The sequence below is a fragment of the Microtus ochrogaster genome, linkage group LG9 (genome assembly GCF_000317375.1).
Source record: "Microtus ochrogaster isolate Prairie Vole_2 linkage group LG9, MicOch1.0, whole genome shotgun sequence".
NCBI lineage: Eukaryota > Metazoa > Chordata > Mammalia > Rodentia > Cricetidae > Microtus > Microtus ochrogaster.
Window position 1 is genome coordinate 5,497,383 of NC_022034.1, and position 6,238 is coordinate 5,503,620.

A 6,238-nucleotide genomic window follows, 5' to 3' on the forward strand; every position below is an offset into this window, starting at 1 on the left:
TGTATCTCTGTGTGTGCGCCTGTGTCTCTGTGTGTGTGTGTCTGTGTCTCTGTGTGTGTGTGTATGTGTCTTTGTGTGTGCATGTGTGTGTGCATGCCTGTGTCTGTCTCTCTGTGTGTCTCTGTGTGTGCGTCTGTGTCTCTGTGTGTATGTCTGTGTCTCTCTGTGTGTATGTGTGTGTGTGTGTGCATGCCTGTATCTGTGTGTGTATGTCTGTGTCTCTGTATATGTGTACACGTGTGTGTGCCTGTGTCTATGTGTGTGTGTTTGTGTGTGTCCCTATCTGTGTGTCTGTGTCTTTATGGGTGTCTGTGTATGTTGGTCTGTGTGTATGAGTATGTGTGTGTGTCTGTGTATGTATGTTTGTGTTTGTGTGTCTGTGTATGTGTTTGTGTATGTATGTCTGTGTCTGTGTGTCTGTGTATGTATGTGTATGTCTGTGTTTGTGTGTCTGTATATGTTTGTTTCTGTATGTGTGTGTGTCTGTGTGTCTGTGTCTCTTGTGTGTCTGTGTATGTGTGTATGTGTTATGCATATATGTTTGTGTCTGTGTTTGTATGTCTGTGTTTGTGTTTGTGTGTGTATGTCTGTGTCTGTATGTATGTGCATGTGTGTGTCTGTGTATGTATGTGTCATGTATGTATGTGTGTGTTTGTATGTCTGTGTTTGTGTGTATGTCTGTGTCTGTGTATGTATGTGCATGTGTGTGTGTCTGTGTGTCTGTGTCTATGTATGTGTATGTATGTATGTGTGTGTGTGTTAGTAGGAACTGAACCTAGGAGTTGTGCATGCCAGATCAACACTCCACCACTGAGCTTTATTCCCAGATACATTTTTACTTTTTATTTTGAGACAGGTCTCACTAGGGTGTGTAGCCTGACTTCAAATTCACGATGTGACTCAGGCATTGAACTTGCTCTTCTTCTGCCTCACCCTCCTGAGCGCCTAGGGTCCAGCCTGCTGCTTTTGCAGTGCTGGGAGTGAGACACAGACCTCGTGAATGCTAGGGAACTGTTCTCGCCAGCTACACCAAGTCTAGCAATGCAATGCTTTCCTGAAGATTTTTAAAGACTTATTTATTTATTATGTATACGATGTTCTGCCTGCATGCCAAAAGAGGGCATCATATCTTATTACAGATGGTTGTGAGCCAGCATGTGGTTGCTGGGAACTGAACTCGGGATCTCTGGCAGAACAGCCAACTCTCTCAACCTCTGAGCCCTCTTAAGCTTTATTATATTTTTCATTTATTATATTTTTCATTATGCGTACATATGTGTGTCTGGGAAGGGATATAAACACGTCAGTGTGAGTGTTCAAGGAGGCTAAAGGTGTCGGATCCCACAGAAGTCAGAGTTATAAACAAACAGTCAGGAGCTGGCAAATGTGTGTGCTGGGAACAGATTCTGGTCCTATGCAAGAGCGGAGCTTGCTCCTGATAACAGAGTTATCCCTCTGAGCCCCAAAACTGCAGTTCTTTATTTAACTTAGAGCACAGAGAGATTCTGAGAAGCCAAGTGCTAAGGTAAGACAGAGGCGGTAAGAGATTTAGTCAACGCAAGACTGTGGATGGGACATTGTGGAGACCAGCACCTTAAATATCGAACAGGCACAAAGCCTGCATTACAGCTACCCTTGGAGTGGTTAAAGATTTGATTCCTGCAAATAAATAAAGGAAATACTAGCAGTGCATATAGCACCAGCCCGTATTCTCAGAATTCAGTAGCTAAATGCAAAGGATTATGGGTAAAACTCCACCGTGTGTCAAATAGTGAGACCTTGTCTCTAAAAACAACAACAAAAATACAGCACAGAAGTGAGCTGCCAAAAAAGAATGCAGATCACTGGAAAATACCTTCTGGGTTCTTCCTAACCACCAGCTCAAAAGCAGAAGGAAGCAGAGTCGCCTTTCAGCTGCACTGAGGTTGACCGAGCCAAGAAGCCAGCACGCCTGTGATTCCAATGAACTTAAAACACACACACATACACACACACAAACACCAGCAGTGCAGCAAGGAAACGCCCGATGCTTGCACTAAGCTTTAACTAAGCTAATGCTGTTGAAGGTCTGTGGGAACAGCATGGCAAAGTGAGCCAGCTGTGGGACGGCAGGCGATGGGGAAGTTATAGCACAGCACATGGTCTCGGATAGGCTGTGGTCTGTCGGCTAGGACCCCGGCATGCTGTCTGCCGGGAGGAGCTTTGTAAGGTGACAGCAGTAACCGATGGGAAGCGGTGATCTTAATGCCCAGCATGTGTCTGGAACTTGATTTATATTCTGCACACAGCTGTGCAAACACACACGTGAACACACACACACACACGTGAACACACACACACACCTTGTCTATGTATACTCCTCTGCACCCATCTGCATAGGCACTCACTCATACACACTGAGGCCAGTATATACCATGGATGCTTATACGTGTATATACAGACATACACTCACACATGAACACACCCATACATCTGCATAGGCACTCACTCATACACACCGAGGCCAGTGTATACCATGCATGCTTATACGTGTATATACACACATACACTCACACATGAACACACCCATACATACCATCAAAAATGCTCATGCATAGACAACACATGCAGGCCTATGGACATGTGCAATAGACTTGTGCATGTATACACAACTATTCATGCTTACATACCTGCAAACATGACACCAATGCATCTGTGCATAGGTGCATGCACACACATACATATACAGACATGCACACACATGCACATCTGGGCACAGGTATAAAATCTCTCTCCCTCCCTCCCTCCCTCCCTCCCTGGGCTGCCTGTCTCTGCCCCATCTCAAAGCCAGTTGCAGCCATCCCCACAGGCTTATCCTTTCACTGTCTGGTACTAGCTAAGGCAGTAACGGCCACGATGGTGAGATGCGAGTCGCCTTCAGAATTGCTTTCCTTGCACAGTGTACCCAGTGAAAACCATACTACACAACACAAAAGATTTGTTTTCCACTGTGCTGAAAGTATTACTAGTATTAAATTTTCCCTAAGTAGTGGTTTCTTTTTCTACGTGATTGAGAGAATTGCCTCTGACATGTTAGAATCCAGAGGGAGAAGCGAGTTGTCCCAGGACATGAGCTGACACGCCACCTTGGTGCCTAGCACTGCTCCGTTCGTCGAAAGGGGAAGTGTTGGTGTGCCCGTGTGGTTTCAGACCTTAAATGTGAAAGCCATGAGAGCTGAGCTTTTCATTTGGATGCTGGGAGAAGAAAGAGGGAGAGAAGAGAGAGCAGAGGGGGAGACAGCGTCTCTGAAAGAGGAGAAAAGCCCTCCAAAGCCGTGCCGTGACCAAGAGCTGGTTTCTGATCTACAGCCAGTGAGAAGAAGGGGCACAGCTTGAGTAGCGATTGGTTTTTGCAGGTCGGAGAGACAGGATCTGCTTGGATGTGACGTCACTGGGGTCAGCATGCTACTGAAAGGTAGTCGCTGTGACTTGTGACACCACCCCTTCCAAGTCAGGCAGGGCAGCCCTACGGAGACCGCAAGCCACTGTAGTCCAGCCTGGCGCTGCTCAGGGAGAGGCTCCTGGGAGCCCCTTTGTGTCTGCTTTTTTGGGTCAGCATTTTCCAAAGCCCTCTTCAGAGAACACGGGCTCAAAAAGTCCCATAAGTAGTAGGTTTGACCATGGCGAAGGGAGAGGGACACAGATTCATGCTGTCGCCCTCAGCACCCCAAGGAACACCCAGAATCTATCCCAGATATCCATCTCCCCCTCTTCTTCTGTGATATGTGAGGTTATGGGGTGATTGGAGATTCCTCGGATGGAGCTACCATCTGATGAAGTTAAGCCAGGAGCCACTAGGGGTGCACCAAGAGTTGAGAACATGGCCTTCTTGTGTTAATGGGGTTTCCGGTGCGATTCCTTCAAAACTGAAGCTTTGTGGGTTGGAAGGGAGAAAGTGTGCATCTGATGGACCCCCAAGCCTCACCTGACAGCAGGTTTCCCAGAAACCCACAGCCAGCAGGGGGCACTTGGCCTAGGAAGCAGTGCTTTTCCAGAGCAGGGCACAGCTGACTAGGTGCGCAGGCTCCCCATTATCCCTGCTCCTCACCGGATAGTACATCCTATGTAGCTCTCTCCTGTCTCCAAGACCTCGTTCAGATCCCAGAAACTCCAGGCACACGGGCTTACTGCAGTCTAGGCTGGTGGGTGTACTCTGAGAATGAGCTCTGCTGATAGGGTTCCCCCATCTCATGCTCGCCCGTCCCTACAGTCTAGGGCTCCCAGTGTGAGAGGTCCAGCCCATCCTGTCCCAAGGGTGCCTGGGCTGTGGTTGAACCATCTGGCATTCTTCCCAGCATTCATGCCATTCTCTACTTCCAGGCAGAGTTCTGCTTTAGGGCAGAGTCAAAGACCCTCTTTCAAGTCACAATCTCCCATGCCATGATGGATGCCCTTCCTAGCTGACCTTCCGCTTCTGAAGCTAAACGCCACTTCACTGTGCTTGCCAGTCACCCAGGACCCCTCCCAACTCCTAATCACTGTGTAAAGCTGGCTAGGGCCAGGTGCAGAGGCTGGTGCTGACTTCATTCTGAGCCTAATGGTTTCGGTGGTTTTGGCCTAAAAGTTAAACTTTAAAAATGCTCATTTTGCTGAGCTCTGTACGAGTCTGCTATCACCACCAAGTTGACAGGCTAAGTTCACATGGCTAAGCTTCCTGGTTTTCAGTTCTGCAGCCAGGGACTTGGCACCAACCTCAGCTGTAGGGCAGGTGGGCACAGTGCCATGGTCTCTTCTGGCCTCTAAAGCAGGATCTGCTGTGGGCAGACCTCAGTTCCCGAGGCATGACCCAGATTCCTATTTCTACAACAGCTGTCAGAGAGGGCCCTTGCCAGCCTCCTCAAGAAACCTGCTTGGCTTGTGGCTCCTCAACCAGTTTCAATATGAGCAGCAAAAGATGCTTCCCTCCCAAGCCTTCATCTCTTCTCCTGCCTCAGGTGGGGGGTCTTGAGGGTCAAGCACCTTCAGTTCTAACCATCCCAGGTGGCTGCTCCTCCAGACCTACTCACGTCTGCACAGCCCCTTTTGCCTGGTGAACTGACATGCTCACGGGTTCCAACAATTAATGAGAAGACATCTTTGGAGTGGCAAGCACCGTGTTGGTGGTGTGACAGACAGCTGGTTTTAAGGCTGAAGGCTGAGTGACTGAAGTGGAGGGGAGACAGCGAGCAGCTGCTGGTCACCTGTGCCTGGTAGGAGCGGCTCAGCAGGCTTCGTGAACTTCCTAGCAAAGAAATGCTTATGCTATGTTCTTGCAGAACTTGGAGTTTAATCTGAGCTGTCGACTATTTAAAGGCAGGCATGGGGGCAGGGCCGGAGAGGCTCAGTTGTCAAGAGCACTTTCTGATCTTGTCGAGGACCTGGGCCATCCGCTTTCTTGTCTTCTTCGATTCTTGGCGTTTTCAAAGGCGGAGTGTTGCCTCCTCTCTTTCTGTTCTTTGACTTGGTGTCAACAATGAGAAATGCTCAATGGGCCCTGTGTCAGTCAATGTCTGTCTCGGTGTGCCTGGGAACAGGTTCCATGTGGACTGTCAACACACCCAAAGAGTGCTAGTTCAAACCCTTGGCAGCCCAGCCACTGCCCAGCTGGAGGCCCATCCACCTCTGTGTGCCGGCACCCAGTACCCAGTTCCTTCTCAGGATTACTTTCAGATTTCAGATTTAATCACAGATTTGCAATGTCTGTCACACTTCCCTTATCTGTTGTCTGGTGACTGCGAGGGCTTGGGATGGGCCTGATGGCTGTATGTCAGCAAACACACGGTAACTCCTTCACTGATTTGATGCCAGCTGCCTGACATTCTTTCATGATATTCTTTTTGTGGAGAGGGGTATTTTGAGACAGGGCTTTTCTCTGTGTAACAGCACTGGCTGTCCTGGAACTCACTCTGTAGACAGGCTGGCCTTGAACTCACAGAGATCCGCCTGCCTCTGCCTCCCTAGTGTTGGGACTAAAGGCGTGTGCCACCACCATCTGTCCTTCATGCGTACTGACTCCATACCTCAGTGGTGACATTCACTTTTTCTGTATCTAAAGATATATTGTGAAATCTTTACCCTGTTCTTTTTCATGTGTTTGTGTGTGGAATATGCATATGTGTGTGTTCATGTGTGTAGGCACATGTGTGTAGGCCCAAGGTTGATGTCATAAATCTTCAGTTGCTCTTCCATCTTCCTCTTTGAGGCAGGGTCTGTCAATCAA

The 6,238-nt window shown here is 48.5% G+C and overlaps 1 protein-coding gene across 1 annotated transcript in view; it reads left to right on the forward strand.

The window, feature by feature from the left end:
- The window catches only part of Ccr6 (C-C motif chemokine receptor 6), a 12,619-nt gene that overhangs the window by 635 nt on the left and 5,746 nt on the right, over window positions 1–6,238 (forward strand). The window lies entirely within an intron of this gene.